Here is a 25149-nt window from a genome sequence, read left to right as displayed (position 1 = left end):
TGAATGGATGTAGCATAAAGCTATGATTATTTTCCTGCGGTCATAATATATGTGATTTAGAGTAAGTTTAGGGAAAAATGTTAACTGAGACAGAGGTCTGAAAACGGATAAAGAATCAGGGCACAAAAATGCAGCACACTTCTGCTAACCCACATCCAGTCGTCTGTGCAACTTTATTTACTGTTCATAGTTCACTGCAAACGGGTGAAGCTGTCTCTAATGCCATACAAATTTGGCTATCAGCTGTCCTATGCAAATTTGACTCTAATTACGTATGCATTACTGAGCTATGAAATAAGTCAGTGTGTTGTGGTATGTGAATACACATCCCGCTCTTGTTTTTGAGCATAATAGTTTTCAGTGTCTGCTGAGTGTTCATATCCTGTGGACTTTTCCTTTTTTTTTTTTTTCTCCTTTTCCTTTCTATCCTTTTTCCTCCCCCCCCCCTTTTTTTTTTTAAATGAGACACCTTCTTTTCTAATTTAAAAAAAGATATTAAGACAGAATTAATTTTTTTAAACCTATCCTTAAAAGCAATATAAATTCCTGCCACAGAGATCTGAAGCAAAAATTGAAGAATCCTTTTACATTGTGTAATGAATTAGCTTTAAAAAGGGTGAACAATAAACAAACAACTACCCAAAACATTTTTTGGAGCTAATTATGTACTAAGCAAGAAGTAATTTTATCCTTATACCCACATTTTATGTTTTGGGCACTTCTATTTCATGTCCCTTGACACCTTCTCCAATAATCCATCTACTTTATATTGGAAAGCCTCACATGAATAAAACTTTATGGCACTACAGGCATTTAGCCTTCCACTGACATTCCTGGCCTGTTCAATTCTGCAATTCAATCAAAATCAAATCTCAAAATCCTCTTGTCAGCCAGCGCTGCTTTCATATGCCCAAGCCCTGTGTAAGGATAACTGCATCCAATCTTTCCCCCAAGCAGTGCTTATATTGTTTTATTACAGTTCAATGAGTGGAGTTCAAAATTACATGCAGCTGCCTACTACTGTGGTCTGTCTGTGTTACGCATGGACACAAGTATTGCCCACCAGGCTTGAAATCATTCACTTACTGGTCTGGCAAGAGAGACTGTGAGCACTTCACTGTATGGAGGAACATCCTGCCTGCTACATCTAAAGAGGGTGATGTTAGCAGATCAGTCCCTTTATAAAGGGATTGCGAAAGCCCTATGAAATGCAACTCAAACGTGCTCGATGTTAAGCATGTGGCTACTGCACATAAAAGCAAAGATAAACCTCAACATGCACTACTCATTCTCAGAAAGCTTGTGAGGGAAGATAAAGGACCGGGGAATAAAAGGCTTCTCACAGAGTTTTTATGTGTGTTTTAAATGATGAAGCTTCATTTAGCCAATTTTTATCTTTTTCTTTCCCCCCTCCATAATCTTCACACTGAAACAAAAGGATGAAACACAAAGCTAATTAAATACAATTTAATCAGATGAACAATGCAGCAACTCCAAATGTAATAGCTTAAAAACTCCTGCTAGCACTAGCTCCTGTACAGCTTGGCTGGAGGGAGAGATAGCATCAAAACCAGGCAAGATTTCCATCCCACACTCCCCATGCTTGCTGGGGGCTAGAGGTAAGACACAGCGTCAAGAGGCTCCCTCCTGTGCCACGACCAGGGCTGGGAAGCAGCAACAGCCAGGACCCGATGGGAAGGGGTCCACCCACACACGTGCTGCCCGGCCAGGTACCGGCAAACGCACCCAAACCCCCCACAGCTGGCGGTAGCATCCTTCTCGGCATGTACAACATTCCACAAGCGGCATGAGTGATATGACGCTCCTACAGGTTAATGTATCACCTATCACATTAGCATTTATTGATCATTTTCACTTGGCTTTCCATCAGCATTTCACGGTATTACAACAGTGACCAAAATCAAACGAAAAAAAAGAAACAGTCTTTTATCAAAGGCTATTCATCAAATATTCTACCGTTACTAATTTCTGTAAGACTAGCAAGTGAGAAAACAGAGGCAACACATAGTTAGACATCCTGCCGAGAAAAAGCTCTCCTCGAGATGAACCCCATTACCTTTCAACATGCAGGTCTGAGAACCAAGCTAACCACACAACAAACCGCCGACCTATGACAGCAGCACTAAACTGCTTGTCCATGAATCAAGGCTTCATTTCTTTTTCAAAAAAAAATGAGAGAGGAAAAAAGTGCACCCAGCTGCTGTGCAACTGCCCACGTGTTGGTTATGTAGAAGGAAACTCAGTCACGAGGCTATCCAGCACTTGGACTTTTAATAGCCTTCATTCAAACGTAGCATGGATTATTGCGTGCGCATCACACATGTGTCTATTAATCTATTTCTACATCTACTTGTATAAAGCCTGGACAGGGAAATCTGGAAATGCAACAGTGGTGACTGATCCCAGAGTCACCAACTGCCACTGGTCCAGTAGAGGCACAGCCCCCAGCTCAGGCACTGGGACACAGCCCATGAGATGCAGCTTCGAGTTCCCATCCCTGCCAAGGGTTTGTGGTGGGCCAGTCACGTCTCCTTTACGTCTATTTATTGTACAATTACAGATTTGGGAAACTTTCTACAAAATCTTAGGGTTCCAGGATCACAGCCGTTTCAGTCACCCCCCTTTCCACACAAATCCACCAAAGACTTCTTTCTGCACAAGACTAGCGCTTCTCCACAGGAGGTGGACTGGGTTATAGGAGCACCAAAGCTCAGAGCAGTTCCAGCAGAGGTCCCCACGACAGCCCTGTCCCCAAATGCCTCGTGTAGTTGAAGCAAACCCCTCAGATGAAAATACAACTCCCTCTGTTAAGGCTACTGCCTGTGATGACGGTGAGGGAAGGAGCAACAAAAGCTCCACCAACCTGCAGACCAGGCTTCACTGCTCCACGCACAGCTCTTCTGTAGCCGAGACACAAGGCTTTAAGCCAAAACCTGCGGGTTTGGGGTATCCTGTAGCCAGGATCACAGCTCCCCAGGGAGCTGCATGCACAACAGCACACGCATGCACGCTTCCACCAGCCCCCAAGACAGGGAGGTCCCTGGGCCTCCACCCAAGGGCCAAACTCGCCCAGCAAACTGCAAACAAAACAACAGGCACTCAGCGGAGGGATCCTGCTCAGGAACAGTGCGTATCATCCTTGTCAATATGCAATGACATATCAACATTATAGAATCCAAACTCTGAGGCAAACCACTCGGGCGTGTGCTGGGGCTAGGGGGGGAAAACCGTCTCGCTCCACATGCACACTTGTAGGAAGTGACAAAGTATCACGTCTGCTTGCCATCCGAATTTAGCAGCCTATAGATAGCAAACCAACAAGATGCATCTAGCACAAGCCCCAGCACATGCACCCAGTCATTCATGGTGACTTTGCACCTGTAGCTTCGCTGTAAATCCAAAGGGATGAGAGAGGCAAGCAAGGAGCCGTGGCTCCCAACCACCCCCTTTATCACCACCATCACAGTATTTACTGTAACACATGTGACTTAGTGAAGCCCTAGATTAATTAAATGAACTCCTCCATTAATCAATCAATCAATCCAGCACAGAGCAGTTGAAATATTGAATTACTTAAGAGCAGCATCTTTATATAGGACTTTTAAAGGTCTGCTCTGGAGGACCTTATCCCCGATAATTAAATTTGGCCTCACATGGAGAGGAACATCAGAAACCCAGAGGAGGCCCCGAGGCAGAAGTGTGGGCACGTGGGAAACACCAGCTACCACCATGGGAAACACTGCCCCATCCGAGGGGATCAGTGAGCTTCTGCAGAAGCAAACATCCCCCAAACCACCCTTGCAAACACTTCCCCAGACACTGACAGAGAGGGCTTCTACTTGTTCAATCAGGACCACTAATGAATTAAGAGAACTAAGCTCAGAATTGCCCAGTCCTCAGTAACAGCTCACATCCAGCTGGCACAGCTGGAACAGGGGAAAGGAGGAAAGCAGGGCCATGCACTCGTACTCCAGGAATACCTGAATGCATACATAATAGTTGCAGAACCTGTAAAGTCAGTAAAGGTTATCTAATTTCATATATGGAGAAATTTAAGCAGAGAGAGTTGAAACACGTTGTTCCAAGATGTGAAGAGCCCCAGTAAGAATGTCAGTAATAAGAACACTGATCTCCCATCATCCTGAAAGCCAGGCACACAAACTGCTAATATGATCAATTTTGTCATCTGTGGGTCCACTTGAACCAGTATATTTGGACATCAAAATAGGAGAAATGAATTCTGCACTTCCTTCCATCTCCATTTCAGTTTGGACAAGACTAGTGTAACTATGCTCATCAATAGGAGAAAGGGCAACAGAGAAAAAAAAAAAAAGCCAAAAAACTATTCTATGCAAAACTATTCTATGCATGTAATTATTCCAATTAGTGAAAAATCCCTATGAGAAACTTTTCATGTAGCATGAGAATTGCTGTTTCCCTTAGACAATAAAAAATAAAGCTTCACAAGGCTCCCCCTCAAAAAACAATCCTATAACATCACGGCAAAAATAACTAATGCTGGTATGTCTTGCCCCACCCCCAGCAAATACTTACATATTAGATATTTTAGCTGCAAGAGTCTGACTTAAGCAGTTACAACCTCTTGTGCGCCTGCTATTCTTCCTCCAGCCCTTCCCACCACTACTACATACCCTGCCCTGAGCAGGGACCTCAGTGAAGCACATGGACTATCGTGACTGCTTCTCCCAGATACAAAGGGAACAGAGCAGCAGCCTTTAGATCTTGCAACAAGACAGGGCATACAGGACACAGAATCGAGTAAAAATACAGCAATATGAACACACACTTCAACACTCAGAAGCCACTATTATTTTTTTTTTTGGCAAAGACAATTAAAAAAAAGAAAAAAAAGAAAAAAACTTATTACAAGCCCTAAATGTAGGACGGCACAGCATGTTAACATATTGCTGTACATCCTTTACAGAACTGCATCCAAAGCTATATTAAAATAACATTAAGGTTGCAAAAACTAGGCAACAAAGTTGGCAACATCAACATGTAATCTTGATTTACACCTTTGGAATGAGTATTACAATCAAGTCTTCGCTTACACAATCATATTTTTTCTATGGGACTCCCATCTAATGTGCAGTTATTAAGCATTTCTTCTTACCATTACAAAATCTGTACTCCCAGTAGCACACACTACCTACTTAGCACACTATCCAAACTCAAAGCTGAATACAACATTACCAAGCTCTTCTTGATCATGTCTCCACTTCCCTCATCACAGTACTAAGGTTAATGAAAGTCTCCTCACCTCCACGTGCAGAGAAGCTTGATAGCATCACAATCATCTCACTGGTGGGAAACAAAGCAAGAGGGAGGCTATTGATAGCTGCTGGTTTGAGTTACCCAGTAACTCCAGGCATCAATCTGAGCCCACCATGACTCACAGTTTTTATGGAGACTGACAACCCCATGTGCTACAGACAGCCCCAACTGGCCTCAGCTGTGGTTGCAAACCCCAGATCACTTCTGCAAAACTAGCCCCAGGTGTCTCTTGGTGGGCATGCAGAAATGAGGAACAGGGAACCACATGGCAAGCTGGGAGTACATGGGTTTGGATGACATGCCAAGGCCCATACAACACTCTTTGGGAGGAAAAAAGAAATAAAACAAAAAACCCCAAAACTACATGATAATGTCAAGAGAGTTTCATAATGTGTAACAGCTCAGAGGCTTGGTTAAGGTGGCCTATGCCACCTTAACTCTATCATTCCCCAAATCTCATGTGTCAGACTATACCATCTTGAAGATTGTTTTCATATACACCTGTTTTTGATACATGTCATTTCTTCAGAATTTTTTACTCTATCCTTAAGAAGTGGGAATTGAAACAGCAGCAAGAAGCAACTACAACCAAGAAGACAACATGACAGAGCTCTGGTCGGCAAGAGACGCACACCACAAGCCACCACCTCCAGCACTAACAGCATAACCAGCCGCTGTGCCACGCTGCTGGGTGGCCCTGGGAGCTGCTGATGGCAGGGTGGAGGCATCGGCCCCAAATTCTGAAGAGAAGATCACTTCAACAGCTGTTAAGTCTGAGGTTCCCCCACAGTGAGATCACAAGGAGCACTCTAGCATCCTCCAAATGCCTTGACGACTCCAATGACTATAAAGAAACATGTGGCTCAGAGAAAATCCAGGAGCTCCCACTGCTTCTTGGGGTACCCACTGCCACCTGGTACCTGCTGCTAAAGGTGGCCAGCCAGTGGCATCACCATTGCAAAAATTTCAATGCCTGCCAGAAATCTTTCTGCAAGCAAGACTTTTCCCTTTACACCGTAAGGGCTCATACAGGGTGCTACCAAGGCCCCAGCACCCTATGTGACACCACACGAGGAGGATGCTGAGGCACTGTGGGACTTGTCCTCCCCCACTGCACCTCGGCAGGGCCCTCGGCACTGGGCAGAGCATCATATGGCTGCCCTGGCCTCCCCTCACTAGTGACAACTCCTGCACACCGCCTGCACCGAGACACTCAGCTCTGTTAAAAATACATACGCACATACATATGCATTTATACGTTAAAAAAGAAGAATTCTTTATATGGCGATGAGCTGTGCTGTCATTCTTGTCCATTATGTGCCCGTTCAGGTTTGCTGGGGCAACAGAAGAAACCTGGCGAGATCAGTGGGTGCTCTCAGAAGACTTAGCACATGGCAAGGAGCTTAACTTCATGCCCTCTAAATTTTAGAAAAAGTCACAGGTGTTCAAAAGAAGCAGTATATCTCAGTTTTACTGAATACTTACACAGTATTTGTTGTGCTTAGGAAAGGGCTGCACTAGTACACAGACAGTGCCAAGCGTCGCATTTTTACCCTGATCTATGGCATTCTCCATCCTCCCCAGTAATTTGCACTTTCTTCTCTTTCAAAGCATCCCATAAAAGGCATTTACAGTCAACACACAGTCTTATTAGCACCTGGTATATATTCTCTTTTACAAAACATGTGATTCACTTTTACAAAGTATGTGTTTACTTTGACTTCCCCCTTACAGAAACTACATGTGAATGTTGCCATTTTATATCACAGAGTTTCAGTCTTGAGTATGTTTCTGAAACAGGTTATTAAAACAAAAATGCAACTTAAACAAATCAGCAAAAAATCAGTTGAGAAAAGCTTGCACTGCAGTTGTTCTGACTACAGAGAACTGTGAAAGCCAAAAGGAAGGAGTTAACCTTTGTTGAAACAGCATCAAACAGTCGCTGCTGCTTCAGTTATTGCTGTACCGGGACCGCTGCAGCAAGCAGCATCCCTCGGTAACAGAAGAGCATCACCTACATACTCACAATTCCCCAAGGGTCAAACCTAAAGCACTGCCCTTTAAATGTGGGTAACAACCAACATCAGGTACACAAGAAAATCTGGTAGATTGAACAGGAAACTACAGCAAACTATTTCTGAAATGTAAATGAGACTGCTACTTTCATTTCATTATTGCCGTAGCACTGTGCTGAGATGAAGTTTCCATCTGTGATTTTCAGGACAGGATATCAGCCATTTCAGATGGCATCCGTCGGAAACCAGAGAGAAAAGTTACTCACAAATTTTGTTTTATAACATTATTTAAACTCTATTCGGTCTTCCCTCCAAAAGAGCTTATGGGAGCTAATTCAGTGATTCGGGGAACAACCTCACAGCAACCAAGCAGCTTTACCCCCACCCATCCCTTTTATTATTAAGAACAACTTGTAGAAAGTTACAATCTGAAGTGGACTAAAGACTTAAAAAGACAGTTTTAACAAGGCCATGCTAAATACCAATCTCCTATTACTCTTTCAAATATTCTCGACTTCAACAAGTTAAACAGTTTGTGGTATCAAGCCTCAAGGTTTTGTACACAGGAGAACACTTTCAAATCTCTCATTGAAATCCAGGGACTCTTGGATTACCTGCAAAATTTTTTTGTCCATATGCAAGAGACAGCACACACACCAGAATTACTTCAAACTCTTGTTGTTTCTTTTTTCACAACATTTTCACCGTCAGTCACGCAAATTTATCAGCAAAAAATGCTGAAGTCAATGATGATGCAATTAAGGCTTTGATTACATGATGACAGCAAATCGATTTTAAAGCAGATTATATCAACAGTTGGGCAAAAGGAGAGGCAGGCATTATGGAAATCAGACCCTTTAATATCTTTAAGATTCCACAACCCCAGAGAGCATCTTTAATTCACCCTCTTTTATTCCAGATGGTTTCACGAAAAAAACCCCAAGTTACACATTCTGGTAGCCCATGCTAACACACTTTCTAAGACATGATGTTAATACATGTTAAAAATCAAAATTAAAAAAAAATCTAAATTGCAACTGTTTCCCCACTAAGGTGTCATTTGCAACAACATACATTTTTAAAGAACCCCAGGACACAACACATCACTTACTTCCACCGGACAGGCATGCCAGTGCCTGGTGAAGGCAAGCAGAGTTACAGATAAGTGTTTGAGAGCAGGATTTGGCTTCAGACTCTGCATGAAGGCAGGAATAGGCAACTATTGTGCTGCCTGTTTTCTCACAGCAGATCCCAACTAGCTTTGGCTATGGATCCAGCACTGCCAGCCAATTTCAAGGAAAAAAAAAAAAAAAAGAGCCTCCGACCCTTTCCTTTCTCTCTCTTTTTGTAATCGCTTGCAGGCACAACCGCTCCAGCAAGCAGCTCCCCTACCAGCCCAATATTTACACTAAACCTCTAAAGGACTTTCTATTATAATGCTATCTCATTGATACAAGATTACTCCTGAACCACATCAAACCCCGCAATACTGTGAAAGGCACAAACGCCGTCTCAAGAAAGAGCCGCAGAGTGGATTATTTTAGTCTCGTTATTTCAATGGCACTTTTTAGATTTATGTAAAAAGTAATGCAATGCTACAGTAAGTGTTTCTCCCCTGGGGGCAACTTAGTGTCTATATGGATTAAATGTACAGGCGTAAACACTTGAGATAGCTAATTATATTCCTGAAAACACCCAATTCTTAAATAATTTCTTAATCCTACAAAATAAAAACACTTCCAAAAAAAATGCAGATAATAAATCAATTTTACCTAATGTCTTTGAAACTCTTCAGAGGTTTTCACCCCAGAATCAAGAAGTGTTAAAACTCCTGCCTCTTTTAACTCTCTTTTACAAAAGATGCATCAATGTAAAAACCCCAACAGAACACAGCACCTGTCGTCTCCTCTGGTTGTAAAGAACATGAAAGAGTAACCAGACATTTTTATTCAAATGAAATTATACGATTTTTTTTATCTTTTTTTTTCTTCGGCATGTAAAAACCCCACCCTATAATGAACACAAGCTTCAAGCAATCTCTTCCAATGGACCATTTTACTTATTCCACAATTTCTTACCCAAATTACACAAGTATAATTATTTTGACATTGTAATGAAAAGAAAATGGGATTTGGGCACTGTGGGTTTATCTAATAACACTATTTCTTGCCAGACTTCACAGCACTGACAATCACAAAGAGCCCTGTCCATTCCAATAGGAAATATTTGATTTTACTGTAGGAACATTATTTATTTTCACCAACTTGCTATTATCAGAAAGGATATGATAGCTGAATAATAAAAATGAAATCAAGAAATTCTGGTGTTTCAAGGCTTTATTTTTTTTCTGCTCTCACTTTTGACATTTTCTTCCCCTGGAGAGACAAGATAAAGTGCTGTCATAAATGGGTGACTTTTCTTGTCAAATGACAGATTTGATTCTCCATGGCAACCACAAATCAAGGTGCTAGTCTGAATTAAAGCTTCTCTTAAAAGGCGTCTTTATGTTTATAAAATGAATTTAAATTAAATGGGTATTAGGTACAGTTTTTTACCTCCATTTATTTATTGACTAAGGAGCTCTGTACTGTGTGGAGCATATTTGCATTTTAAGGAAAGACAACATATTGTACTGGCAGATGCACAAACAAAGCAAGTTACAAGGTCATGCTACATATACTAGTTTACAGTACTATGAATGGTATACAGATGGACAGCAAGCAGTTAAGAGGTACTTAAATACTGGAAAAAGCACAAAAATTACCTACAGAGTAACAGATGAAGGAAATCTCTCCTCATTTCATAACACTGCTTTCTTCTACACACAGTTAATAGAGAGTCATGTAATTGTCACAAACAGAATGCCAAAAGGGAAAAAAAAATTCAAAAATCAGATGCTCCATCCTGTGCCCTTATGCAATCTTACTATAGAGCATGATACACTCTTACAAATGGTTGTTACCATGACTTTCAAATATCCAAATTTATCCCAGATTTCTAACTTCAACTGCTTTAAAAATTCACTTTCTTGAGGTCACAACACATCTGAATTTCTTTATTCAGAAGATGAGTCAGTGGAGCCTCCTAGTTCCACAATTAACCTATCTTAGCTACCTCTTTTTTTAAAAAGCCTGAAACCCAGAGAACCTAAATTGCACTGTAATACTCTCCTCATTTGGTTTCCCCAAAGAGATAGGAAAAAATTTGCACAGAACATGAGACTGAAATTTTTAGCATACAGGTGAAGCCAAATGTATATATTTTTACACATGTTCACAAGGAAGTAAATACTTTCAAGAATTCAGATAGCATTGTAAAAAAAAAAAAATCAAAATACTGCAGGTTTGTCAACCGATTCTCTCGGTTACTGGAGTCAAGTGGCTCCACATTCATTGCCCTTGTAAGCTCTGCCAAATTTGATTTTAAGCTTCCTGAAGTTAAAGAAGGTTTATACAGTATTAACACGAGATCTTCTCACACATTTCTCAAGTTATTACACAGCCTTTTATCCAAAATCACAATTTTAAGCAGCGCAGGAAGGCTTCAGTTCAGCTTCAGAGGCAGAGACGGACAGAGGATGTCTTCATCCCGCTGCCAGGCTTTCTGCTTCGCTTCACCGCTGCCACCAGGTTTCTTTCAGAGAAGGTGCAATTAAAAGGGCGCCAGCAACTTATAAACGCCTTTACAGCCTGGGTCTGTGCAGGATTCGGGCCCTGCACCCAGCCCCTTGGGGAGAGCCCCCACCTTGCTGCTGTGGAGCAGCTCGGATGCAACTGCCTGGGTCCCTGATGGCTGAGCAGGCACCCGCTCCCCAACTGGCACCTGTGTGTAACCCAGCAGCGTCCCAATCCCACAGTGACAGCCTTTCGACCCAAATACCCCATCTTAAGAACTGAGGGGGAATAACAGTCAGGCCTCTCTGAACCGGTGCGTAAACATTCGCTACATAAAAATCAAAGGACACTCTGCTAATGTACTACTGTATAAGTAACAGCCTCATTAAAACGAGACTAATCCGTAACACAAGTGTGCATTTTATGGGGCAAACAACTGAATTTCTTACATTTCTATTACGAGAAAAGAAGAAAACAAGTCTATTTCACTCATACTGTAACGTGATCACAATGTTTATACATGCCCATCACAGCGTTATATAAATTAAGTCCCAAGAAAGCGTATAAGAAAATAAAATATGGATAACTTCAAACAACACCTTCAGCTCAACTCCTGAAAATCCTTGGCACTTCTTGCTATGCACTTCTGGACATACTTGAGGTTAAAAGGCAACCTCCTCAAGGTCTAAAACTGCACTTCTAGGAAAAATTCCCCAAATTCCTACTATACGTAGGGGTAACTGCACATGGACAATACTCTCCCAGGCTGTTAAACAAGCTGGATGCTGTGTGGTAGATGCTAGGAGCATTATCGGCTAACGCGAGGGGATGGAGAGTGAAGTCCACACTTCACGCTTACATTTTCTCTCAATCAGCAGCATTAAGGTGCAGCAAACAAGTAAAGGATTAAGGTAATAACCTGTGTCTCTGCAGACAACAAGGTGGCTTTCTAGGCCTTTAGTGCCACCTGACAGGATGGGTTTGCCGAATGAGCAGGCAAAGGAAAACCAGCACCGAAAGAAAAACCTGCAGCTGCTAAAATTGTTAATAATCATGTATTTCAGAAATGGGCAGCCACAGAGCCTTGTGCCACGATGCCGTCTGGGACAAGCTGTGGCCAAACCGGCAGCAGTTCTCCACTTCAGCTCTGAATATTCCAAGACTAAATATGGCAGAGGCAAAAAAAACCCTGCAAGTAAGAATCTGGGGCTCCTGACCTTTTGGGGGGACTGTGGTGGGCTGAGGCTACACAAAAACCTCCCAGGAACACCAGGGTGTTTTCCATTGCGGAGCAGCTCCAGATACAAACATGCATTTGTGGCAGAAGAGCTGCAGAAGAAGATAACCTGCTTTAAATGCAGTAGAAAAAGACTTTTTTTTTCTCTCTCTCCAAGATCCCAAGCACTCATTTAGTGGGAATACAGGACTTTGATTAGCAAACGTCTGAAATTTAAACTGGGGTAAGTTGATGTTCAGGTTACCTTGTGCACTCAGTGGGCATTTCTGAGCTGGCTTTTGCCAAATATGTTAAATCCCATGTTAATTGTTTTGAAGCAGCACAGTTCACCTTCTTATTACCTCTAATGTGTGCATTTCATTTTATTGAGCATGAGCTCAGTGTCAGCAATAGCCATAGATTTTACTACTGATAATCCTGAACTTCAGGATTTGAGACTGACCAGTCTTGACAGAGATGGATAGTTTGCATAAGAGTTATAAAGGGAAGAGCAGAGGCTTCAGTGATATTTTAAGCAGGAAAACTATGCAACATACTTTAAAAAGTGCAAAGACAACCAGGAAAATCTTTGGTTAGTAATCATAGTCAGGAAATGCCAACAAATGTTTTGAGATGCTAGCTGAAAATTTGAAAAATGTTAAAAGCCAGCTTTGCTACCTTTAGCAGTGAACTATAAAGCTAATCACATATATTTTTGGGGTCCTTAACATGGACCAGATGGAACTACACCGCATATAAATAAAAAACATTCTCTAGTTTGTGGGCTGGTTTGAATTTTATTTCATTGGATAAATGTGGAAGACGAAGTTACCAAGTAGGTTTTAGTCTGAGTGAACCATGAAGCAATTAACAGAAGTTCAAAGACTGCCTTCTAGATTTCACATGAAAGTTATTGCAAGTGAAAAAGGGACACTGTCAATTTGAGACCTTACCACGTCCATACCAACTAGATGGGAGCAAGTTCAGGTGCAGCACCTGCTCCTGAACTCCCAGGTCCATCTAGGGGTCTCCAGCTACATCCTACTAAACCCTAAAAAAAAAAAAAAAATTATTATTCTCATCTGTTGTTCTGTTAGAAATAACACTAATTAGGGAAACCTGATAGCAAGGTATGGAAACAGTAGATGCAAACGTGCAAGGTAAATAAACTAAGGAGAATAATCTTGAATCTCTTTTTAAGTTACAAAATTATTTACTTGTTCTGATCTGAGCAAACATAAAAGAATACCTCTCCCAGGCTCCAGGCATTGTTACCATCAATTAACTAACAATTCCATAAACAATAAAAGTATTACAAAAACAGCAGCACATCCCCACCTACACATTAGCACCAGTCAGCAAAAAAACCCAACAAAAAAAACTACAAACAACACTTCCTACTCCTTGAATTCCCAAAGGAAACTCCACCCCAGCTGCTGCAATCAAAAATACCAACTTAACAAAGTGCCTGCAAGGTTAAGTGGCAATTTTAGGTGTTACTTGTAACAGAAGTAAAACAATTTCAGACACAAGGGTAAGCGTAAGCTGAGAACTCCTTGAATACAGGCTTCTCCCCAAATGATGATTTCTTGCAGAGATTGTGTTCTGTTTCAGAATGCTGAAAGGTGCATGGGTCTAGATGGAAAAAAAGAAAAGAAAACCTTAAACCATGCATCACCGACCAACCCCAGCGAAGTTTCCTTGCACCAGATACAGATGTTTGCAGGGGAGGGCTGTCCGACCACCACTCCATCACATGGTGGAGGTGGATGAACAGTAGAAAAACGAGGATTCCAGCCTGCTTTCTCCCCTCTTATTCTCCCTCCCACAAGTCCACACTTGCCTTTTCCCACTGGTTTCTCAACCCTGTTCTCAAGTTTCTTGTGGGTCAACATGGCACTGACTTGGCACCCACACAACATCTATGAAATCCAGGGAGTCATGCAAATATAGCTGAATATGCAACGTCTTCTGTTCTGATTCATTATGAACAGGCAGAAGCTATTTTAGCCAGGATGGTGAACACCTTCATTCTTAACTTTGGAGAGTACCCTTTAAAAAAAAGAATCCTGACTTCTTATTGCTCCTCTGTTCTCCCAATAATGGTCCAAAGATCCCTATGCACAACACACTTTTACTGCAAGCAGGGTCATTGCTCCTGCTCTGAATTAAGGCAAGCACAAAATCAGGCCAATACCAGCAATCTGCAGAAATGCAGACTAGTATAAATTATGCAAACATATTGTGCATCTGGAAAATGGGTATTTTAAAGTACAGCATCGCTGTTCGGCTGACAGCAAGCCAAGCCCCCACCTGGCAGTACTCCTTCCAAGTATCTTTCCTGAGTTAAAACCAGTAAATCTTTGCCCCCCCAAAAAAAATATGGAAAAATTCAACTGTCCCCTGGGAGTTAATGTGGTACATTCAGAGAATCAGTTCAGTCTTTAAAACTGTGAAATACAAGGATTTTAATCCTGTTTTAAGTGCAAGTTTCAACAGAAACTGAACTTCGAACACTCCAGGATTTCTTTCTAGGAGTAAGTGATCCAGAAGAGGATCTCCTTCAATGTATAAGCAATAATAAAGTAAAAAGTAATTACTACAGCAGACGAGGGCGATTTAGAAAACACACATGTAGGAAATAATTATTTACCTTCAAAACAAGTAGTTTCTTCTTGGTTTCTGTGCCATAAATGTAACTTTCTCCCAACAGCAAATTCTTAAAAGATGTTTGTCAACTTCTGTCATTCACAGATACACAACAAAGAAAAATGTATATCTTTCTAATGAGATGCACAGCCAAGGACGGTTGTCAGCATCATAGCATTGCTGTTGTGACATATATTTCACTTTATTCAATACATAACGGGAAAGCTGTTTAATCCAGCAGTCCAAGCAATGTCCAAATAAGCATTAATAATGTGGTGAATAACTGATCATCACTAGATGGTTTTCAGCAAGATAAAGGTTTTTCCCTCCCCCTTTTAAAAATATCCTCCTAGTTAGAAAACAAAGAGGCAGAAGTTAAGACTGTTGCCTGCTACCTCCTACAACGGGCACACATCTGCAAGTGCCAACCTGCTCGCTGCCGAGCCCGTCCTCATGCACCGCAGATTTCAGCACTGCATCAACAGATTGCAGCAGCACAGCAGGTGGAGCGGGGGGCTAAGGGAGAAGCAATTAACATGTATTGTGTTTCCCATTTTTCAAGGTAGATGGCAAATTCTGTTCCACAGACATGTACAAATTTGCGTACAAAACCCACTGCATAATACAAAGACATCTGTGTTTACCAAAGTAATCATTATTGTTTAATGCGTATTTTTTACACCATTTAACAAATAACTTTAGCTCTAATGAACATGGCGATTTTCATGATAGACTTAAAAGGAAAAAAGTTCATAAGAAATGCAGAGCTGCTAACATGTGCTAAGTATCGAGACAAGCACCACAGATTAAGGGCACCGCTTTGACCTTGCGTATTGTCACCCCATGCACGCGCAGCCAGCACAGTCCAACAGGGATTTGGTGGCTTGCTGCCTTGCATCAGAACTTCCAAGTCATCCTTGCACTGCTTCCTCCACCAGACTTTGTGGGCACGTGCAGTGAGGGCTGGCAGCACTCCAGCAAATGCCATGAGCAACCACAGGACCAAAACTCCAACGTTTTGGAACTGACCCTGTAGTCAGGTCTGCATCCACCCACAGCCCCAAAGGGCTTCCCAGAGCTCGGTGCCATGGATGCACCTGTCCAGCCCCACCACCATCACAGCCATGAGGAGATTCCCAGCACTACTCCTGCCTTGCCACCTACAGCCATCATCTCTGCCCCACCGCACCTCCCCATCCACCAGCTCAAGCACGAAGGGAGCGGTGTGCCTAACCCTCACAGGCTTTCCAGAGGAGCTGCAGGCAGGCAGGCAGGCACGGCGGACGCGCAAGTATGGGGGAGCTCGGAGGAGGAGTGAGCCAAGTCGAGACCTCACTACATGTTCAGTGATTATAAGATTAGTGTGTTTTTATTTAAAGTATTATCCGTTAACATCCCATATTACAAAAGTAGCACAACAGTATCGACAGACTGTCAATATTAATAGAAGTGTCTAATGTTATATCAATACTAATTTAATTTCTGTTATCTGCAGGCTGCAGGGCCCTTCTGAAGAAACAGAGGAACAAGAATGAGAAAGCCAAAGCAGTGACATAACAGGAAAACGAGCCATTCCTTCAGCTTCTCCATCATGCAGTAGCACCCTGCTGTTTAACACGGTTATCCTTGCTTCTTTTGAGAAAAACCAACAACAAAACCCTCTTAGGTTTTTGCCCAGTATCATCAGAACCTCCACACACTCTTTCTCTTTTTGGTCAAACTCCCTTCTTTACAGAACAACTTTTTTCCTAACTACACAGACCCAAAATCTGTAAAATAATTATGTCAAACAGCAATTACAGGTCAGATGAATAACCCACCCTTACAACATAGTGTTGATTCAAAAAGGAGAATTTCTAGACCAGTGAATGATCTAATCTTGTGCAGACCTTTAACAGTCACATGGAAAAAGCATGTTCTTCATTTTAGATGCAAAATACGTATTTTCAGGCTTACACTTCTTGAAGACTTATATTTTAACAAGGTTAGAGTAAGTGTCCCCAAGAGTACAGAGCAATGGCACACATTGATAAGTCTGCCTCAGCCTGCAGGTTCTGCAAGGTGGGAAGAAGCCCTCATCCTCACGGGGAGATGCTCAGCACAACCAAGATCGCAGCACCATCCCTGCACTTCCCAGCACTACTAGCATACTTTAAAAGAGAGAAAACGACAGGTCCACAATGACAAAATGTCAAAGTGAACAAAGTAATCGAGCTAATTATGTAAACGTTTATTATTAATATTAAAATAACCTGTTTTGCATTTCCTTTTTGTGGCAGAATAAGCAGCATCTAAGGACTCAGAATTTATCATCTAAGAACTGAGTAAAAGAGGAAACTGCCGAAAATGAAGACACAGTATCAAAGACGAGTATTTCTCTTGCTTTAGCACATGAACGATCTCAACTCTACTCGCTACAAAGCATTAAGTGGGAATGCAGAGGAAAATACTCTTCTTAAATACATTTCAAGTAAGTGATTTATGGTTTTCAAACAGTGAAGGAGAGAAGTGAAAAGGAAGAAGGTATTGGTGTAGGAAATTGGCTTACCTCGTGATACTCCACGATCTGTGACCAGCTCCCACAAATGGGTGAATCCTCCTTCCCTCGTTAATGAGGCTGCAGATTTGCCAGTCCCCCCCTGCCCAGCTGGAGCTCGCTGCAAGGCACAGGGACCCCACCTGCTGCCAGCCATACCCTTACAATTTTACATCGCTATGCCAAATTTCAAAGAGTAATGATACCCAAACCTCCCTTGAAAATACCTTGAGGCAGTACTGAGCACAGGGTAGCCCTTCCAAAATGCCAGCGATGGGCTGGAGCTGGGTGGCTGACAGACCCCCTGTGCTCGGCCACATTGCCATGGATGGTGGCATCCTCCAAACTCCATATTAGAACAAGACAAAGCAGTGTTTAAGATGGAGGTGGAGAAAAAAAGTCAACTTTTATATTGCAATTAAAATGCTGACTTCTCTCCCTTAGCACGCCTGTGCCCTCCCAACAAGTTCTCCTTCCCAGTTTTACAGAAATTTCCAATCACACAAAATTCTACCTTCAAACAGATCTTTGCTGCTATGCATGCCCGTTGCAGTCACACAAATTAACATCAACTGGTGGCTGAGAAGAAGCCGTGTCTGCCAGACTTTTTCCCAGGATGACAGAAAGAAGGAAGGAAGGCAGAAAACAAGGGAAAACAGTCTATGGCCTCTGAAATCCAGGAGACCGCGCTGCTGAACAAATCACTTCCAGGCAGCTGGGGATGGAGCCAGAAAAGTATCTTTGAAACAAAAAAGAACTGGTGAGGAAGCAACAAGCAAGCAATGCAAAGGGAAAAACTGTACCATAGGGAAGTTAATCCAAGAAGAGTCCCATAAACTGGAAAAGGATAAGAATAAAAATTAAGAGCTTTTGGACAAGGATTAGTATAAGAGGGGTAGTTTCCTACCAGGAAATGGGGATTGAACAGCTCGTGCATGGCACAGCCAAGGACCTCAGAGGAGGTGGCAGGAAGAAATTACAAAGCACAATGATGTAGGTTAGCCTGCAGACTAAGAAAGTAAATTAAAGATGAGCTTCTGGGTCTGAGCACCCACCAGGGCAATCAGGGTCACCTCGAGGGATCTGCAGAAGAGAACAAACCTATCCAGCCTGGCCATGGAGGTTTGCCTTTCCATTTTAAAGCTCCAGTCCTGGCTGTTGGGATTTACATATACAGCAAAAACATCCTCAGAGGATGTGTTCATTCCTGGCTGCTGGGTTTGGGCTGCACTGCTTTGCACAGCTCAACATCCCAAACCTCTGCAAGAAATGAGCTACAAACTACACAAACTGCACATAGCAGCTCAATGAAGGGATGTGCCATACAGGAATGCTTGATGCCAGTTCTTCCTCTTACCTCTCTCTGCTCACTGCCTCCCATCTCTACAACCACTATTTCTGCAGCACTTCTCCCTCCTCAGCCTCTTCACAAAACTTCAAACCTCCTTTTCTCCCTGCACAAGAGGCAGCACCGATGGGAGCAGCAGCAGCCATAGCTCATAACTCGCCTAACCAATGCCAGCCAGAAGTGATTTGTAGGCATCAGGCAGATTATTATTTTTTGAGAGAGTGGAAAAGAAAAAAGAGGGGCACAAGCTTAAGGTGTTGTTGATGAATGAAGATGAAAAGAAGGTTTTGGGGTGAGAAGTGTTTGTCTAGTGTGACCTAAACCGTTCAAACCTCATTTGATAGATGATGGACATTTATTCCCTGCTATGTGTCACTTCAGAGTCTGAGGTTTATATTAAACAAGAAGTCTTCTCTGTCTAAGTTGTTCTTCACTTTTTCCCTGGAGTTTATCACACAGCACAATACCCGGAAATGTAATCACATTTCGTTTTTACAATAAAGTCACATGGTCACTAGTAGTACATATTAGAAGATGCATTTTATTGTTTTTCATTATGTAATTGTGTGCTTCATTGCTTCTCATCTGTTTTTCCTTGTTGTGGGAGGTGGCACAGCCCAGGAATACCATTTTTCTGGGGATGATGTTCTATGGGGAGAATGAAACTAACCCGCCCGCGCAGCAGTACCACCACCTTTCCCTCCTCTCCACTCCTCACAGGCAAGGACCAAACTCCCAATAAGCTGAGGCAAGGCAAATCCAGCTTTTCCACCCCACAAAGCTTGTCCCTACTCAGAGAAGCCATCAGCAAATACTTAAAGCAAGCAAGGATGCCAGGCACAGCAATTGCTTTAATCACTGAGGAAGAGATTTTTAAGACTTGCATTCAAGTCACCCATGACTCTGTCTCACACACACACGCCAAACATCTTGCCAGATGCGGGTGGCAATGGGCAGGGCAGGCACAGAGCACCACTGCAGCCACCATGTAGGCAAAGCCATCTCCTAGGAGGGCTCCCCACACACCTGCTCTTGCAGAGCTGTTTGCCCACGGGTTCAAAGATCTCAGCCCAAACAAAAAGCTTCCAATTCAAGCCAAAAGCAGAAATACAATCTCCCCCACCCACTTCTACTTCCCTTGTCATTCAACGGGTTTCATCCTGGCAAAATCACACCCCAGGAGTTACAACTCATTCTGCCCTCTTCCCATAACAAAGCAAAACAAAGAGAAAAAGATGCTCCTATGATGATATCCACATGCTGCTGGAGTTATTGGAGACTCCTGATACCGAAGTGGAGATGAGATGCATGCCCTAGACTGAGCCAGCTGGGATAGCAGGAAGGGCCGCAGAGCAATGCACCAGCACATCAAAGGCTGCAAATTTCTGAGTAAAACTTGAGGACAAAAATGTTTCCCCTTCTTACATCTGGAGAAGGACATCTTTGCTTTGGATCTTGGTTTGAAACCTTATGAGAAATTGATGTTTGGAAAGAAATGGTCTATATCGCCCAACAAGTTTTCGCCAAACAGCAAATGGCACAATTAGCTTCGAATATGAGGTTCCTCCTACTAAATGGCATGATCATTCAGTTATAGATGTTTACATTCCTGTACGTTAAAAACAAACATATTACGCTAATAAATTATGCAACTAAGCTACACTTGATGGGATATGCTCCTTTTTAGTATTCACACAAAGCACCGCAGCATTTAACCACAGGGTAGATTTACTCATTTACTACATCTATTCCTTTAAATGTGCCCCAAAATTTGTTTTCTCAGCACTTGCTCACTAAGATTGCTTTCAGTATTGGCTTTTGGGGAGTTCATTTTATATGGATTCTCTATTAGAAGAGAACACCACAGATTCACTGAACCTGTAATTCTCCACCAGAACGTCGACTCACACAGGAGCAAAAAGCATTTCATGCTAGTCCTGGCCCAGACCAAGGACGCCACTACTTCTCTGCATCCTACCCAGGAAAAAAAAGGCAAATGCCTTTGATTTGAGATGCTCCAGTCTCCTGCACCCAAAACACAGAGACCACTTGCTAGTGCCCTTTTCCCCATCATCAGCGTATTTCCACTGCAGCCCAGCTAAAGCCCTTGAAAACCCCACAACTGTGCATCCAAGCTCAAAGTAGGAAGCTTGAAATTATGCTCCATCAAGTTACTCCGCCTCACTACACTTTTAGAGCTTACCAAAAAAAAAAAAAAAAAAAAAAGATCAAATTCTATTGAATTTCTCTCTACACAGCTGCATCTCTAATGAACCCCCATAAAAGTTAAAACTTACATTTGGTAATCATATGCAATTGAAACATCATAAAATGAGAAGTCAAGGAACTGGGAACTGTATGTGGGCTGCAATGACTTGTCTTATTGTATTCATTCCCTTAATAAATATATCTTAAAAATAACCTCCCAGTCACACATTTGCAATATAATATAAAAATAACACTAGATTCAAATTATTAAACAGGTAATTTAATAGAACGAGAATTGAAATGTAGGACAGTGTGCAACTTTATGCTATAGGAATAGGATGATTTTAGCCAACACAACTATTTTTCTTTTTTGCATTATCTTTGCATTTATAATACTACAACATCCACATAACCTTGACACTGTAGTCACCTTAGTAACAAACAAGTGTAACATTCACTTATAATTGAAATCCCAAGAGGGTATTCAGTTCAAGTAAAACAAAAATCGGAGGCCCCTACTCTGGTTTTTTGCTTTTTTCTTAGTCACATATACATAGGCTAAAAGGGTTTAAAAATAAATGTATTTGTATACTATTAAATCTACAAAGCAGAACTATTTAATTTTAATTCAATGCAAAATGGAAACAAATATAACACCTTTAAAAGAAACAATGCTAAAACCAGAAGCAAATTATTTAAGTTCTGGATCAGCGCAGCTTGGCAAATTCACACCAAGTAAAGGCCAAGATTTAAACCAGCCTTACAGCCACAAGCAGCAGCTGCGCCAGGGGACCATTGCACCAGCAACACCAGCCAGGCAGAGGACAGCCTCTGTCATGCCACTGCCACCAAACACTGGTGGAGAGGGACGAGTGTCCCCAGCCCGACCACCGCTGCACCAGGACTCTGCCTGGCACAGGCTACGCTCCCGATTGCATACGTAGCTTCTGCTTTGCATAGCTTGTTTCCTTTAAATCAAGGGTATTTTAAATGAAAGAAAAAGGGCAAAGGTCCTATCAGTGCCCAGAGGAAAGATCTGAGCCCCTCCAGACCAAGGCCTCTTCCTTAACGATGGCCAAGCCCAAACACTTCAGAGAAAGGTACAAGAAACATGTGAATTGATGGTTTTCACCTCTGGAAAAAGGGGTTTCTGCCTAACCTTTTGTTAAGCTTTGTCCTAAAGTGAGAAAATTTATATTCTTTTTAACTTGTAGCTTTAAATAAAACTGCTCCTACTCAAGGTACCTGCAGATGTTTGTGATCACTTATAAAGTTAAATCCTCTTATTGTTTCACACCTAGCCCTTCGTAGCTAGGATTTATAGTTTTACGAAAGGATTATCTAGTTCTGTTTCAGGGGAAAAAACCCCACTTAACTGCAATCTAAACCACCTGAAGCCATCTTTTACTTCGCTCATATTGGCTTACTCTTCTCATAACTCCAAAGCCACAAACTTTCTGCTGCTGCAGAAGAGCCAGCCCATCACCTCCAGTGCACCGTCCCAGCCCCAGCCACATGGCCTGCCTGTCTACTGGGGCTGCCATCTGCCAGGGCTCCGTCCGGGCCGTCATGCTTTTATTAAGTCCATGATGAGTGTGATTCAATTAACGTCGCCTGAAAAGCCACTACACTGCAAATGAAAGGTGACAAGGAGTTGAGACAGTAAGTAGTGGGGCACGGCGGAGGGCAAACTGGCCAGAGGACACAGCAGACCCGTTACTGTGCATGGCAAACTGGGTTTGACCTGCCTATGCCTTGCGGGAGGAAGATGGGAAAGGATGCAGTGGGAGAAAAAGAGTCTGGAGAAGTGATACTTTTAGAAAGTTCTCCCCACCCCGCTGCTGGAAAGGCAAATCGGAGGCAAACGCATGCTTTTTATCAGGTTATTCTGTCATCAGGTGTTTTGTCTATATGCAGCACCGTGGTGCCAATCACCAGCAAACGCCTGATGGAGGAATTAGCTGCCCCTTGCTGGGGGCACGCAGGACACCCACTGACCCTGCCAAGAGGTCTGTGCCCAAAACAGCTGCAGGAGTGGGCTCCTTCTGCCGGTGGAAACAAGGACTCGGCTAAATGCGGCGAGCTACAAGTTTCTGCAACAACATGCAAGTCTCCAACATGTGGCCCGTAACGTAGCTGTTGCCATGGTAAATATTCATGTTTAGTGAAAAGTGTTAAATCTTGTATCATAAGTTAAATCAGCTGCCAAGACACATTTTCACAAGTAGGGGAATTTTTGTCTTTTCAGAATGGAATGTTTTTCAGTTGACATTGATTTTTCCCTAAAATAAGTCCCCCAGAAAGGAAGCCAATCACACGTGAGGCAGTCCAAGAGCTGAATTACTCTACTCCTTCTCTGAATCATCAACAAGTGTTGTGTGTTAGTGTGTGCGTGTGTACAAATGCACTGTAACTTCATAAATCCCATCCTTTCATACAAATGAGCAGTTTTGCAATTTATTCACAATATTAAACTAATGATCCCTGCAGAAATAGCACCAATATTTCATATTTTGGGTGATAAGACTTCAACAAGTAACTTTTCTAAATAGGAAACATCTCAAAAGAAGTAATTAAGCTTAACTTGCCCTAGCCTTTTCACAAATACAAGACTCAGTCCTGAGCCTTAAAATACAGTTGTTTATGTAGATCAAAGACAGAAATAGTGAGAGCGTATTTATTTGCTTTTATGTTTCTTGTTCAGTATTTCAGAAGAGATACAAATGGTTTTAATACAATTTCAGAAAGAGAAAAGTTAGAATTAATGCAGAATTGGCTAAAAAAAAGCCCAACAAAACCACCACAATTTGTTATTCATTTAAAAACTGTTGCAAGGAAATCTGACTGTCAGCAGTTCAAAATCTGCAAAATTACATGTATGTGTCCTTCCACTCCTGAACTACTCAAAATTGGCTCAATCTAGCGTCTTATGGTTAATCTTGTGTATTTAAAGCAAAATGCATTTCCAGCAGAAGGTTCTTTAGAATAAGGGGGGGAAATGGTTATTCAGTAATTAGTCCAATTTCATTCAGAGCAAGTTAAATAACTCCTCTGATAACAAAGCAACAAAGCAGAACTAGTCCTAAAGTCTGAACAGAAAAGACAAAGCAGTCATCTGCTTTGACACTGCAACCGAAATAAAAACATGCATAGCAATGACCTCCTTGCTTTCTCCTGCTCAAGCTCCACGCCAGACCGAACCGCTCCCACTGCCACACAGTGGGACTCAGCCCCCAGCCCAGCCCTGCACCCCCTGCAGGTGTACCACTGCCCAGCCGAACGGTGAAGAGCTCTTTGTCAATGTTGGGTTTTCCTCTCCCACATCTCTCTTCGACAACCACAAACTGGATTTCACCTTGGTTGTGCCTTCTACAGCAAGGACTTTGCCCAACAGATTCTTCTTTACCTATCTCTGAGTAGCAACAGCCAGCAGCCAGTCACATCCTTGTTACTAAGTTAAGAAACACTTCTGATTCCTCCTCCTCTCTCTAATTATTGCTCCACAATCAATTTGCCGTACCCCATGCCAGATTCGCACCTTAGCTCCTCACCTCCAGGCATTAAAACTCACTCTCCTCCCATCTTCTCCATGAAAGACATTTTCTAGCAAGCAAGCTACTGCTTATGCTCTCCTACCTTTTCTCTACTGAAACCAGCTCTACCAAAAGGCTGAAGCATATTTAGCACTCCCAGCTCTCTGCTTGTCTCTTTCTTTTATTTTACATGGTACAATGTTCTTATTCTGCCTTGTCTCCTTTCTCTACCCTGGCGCTACAGAGAGATATCTTCCTGTGACACCTTAAAAAAAAAAAAAAAAAAAAAAAAATCACTGAATTAACATGACTTGCACTGCATGGTATTTTCAGACCAGCCATTTGCTAATGTCACAAACACAATTAGGAAGTCAGGGAAAGAGCTTACAAGAGCGGATGAAAGCTGCAGAGATAAAACGGAAAGCTTTTACCTGCCAAGCTCTCAGGTTAGGGTTCTAGGTTGCCCTTGGATCTAATAAAGCTATAAAAGAGCCATATCAAGGATATGCACAGTCACATTGCTGTAAATATAAAGTGTGGCTTTTTCCATCCTCCTATAGACACAGATTTTTGCTACCACGATTTGCAGGCTGGTAGCCATAGGTGGTTTAAATTCTTGGTATTAAAAAAAGCTCAAAGCATTACTGACAATTAAAAACAGCTTTTACTCATGCACAATAACGCTTCTCATGCTTTAAAAAAAATAATATGCAT

The 25149-nt window shown here is 42.2% G+C and overlaps 1 protein-coding gene across 11 annotated transcripts in view; it reads right to left on the bottom strand.

Annotated features, from left to right (window-relative positions):
• FOXP1 (forkhead box P1) overlaps positions 1–25149 on the bottom strand; it is a 391136-nt gene that overhangs the window by 309822 nt on the left and 56165 nt on the right. Inside the window, exon 1 of one of the 11 annotated variants that reach the window (XM_056335167.1) lies at positions 5303–5440. The exons of the other annotated variants lie outside the window; for them this stretch is intronic. The gene's annotated coding sequence lies outside the window, so the exon portion shown is untranslated. Of the gene's footprint in view, positions 1–5302; positions 5441–25149 lie in introns of those variants that run through there. 11 annotated transcript variants of the gene reach the window in all.

The sequence above is a fragment of the Falco biarmicus genome, chromosome 4, assembly GCF_023638135.1.
Source record: "Falco biarmicus isolate bFalBia1 chromosome 4, bFalBia1.pri, whole genome shotgun sequence".
Lineage (NCBI taxonomy): Eukaryota > Metazoa > Chordata > Aves > Falconiformes > Falconidae > Falco > Falco biarmicus.
Note: the sequence above shows the minus strand (reverse complement) of the source record. Positions and strands in the feature narration are given on the sequence as shown.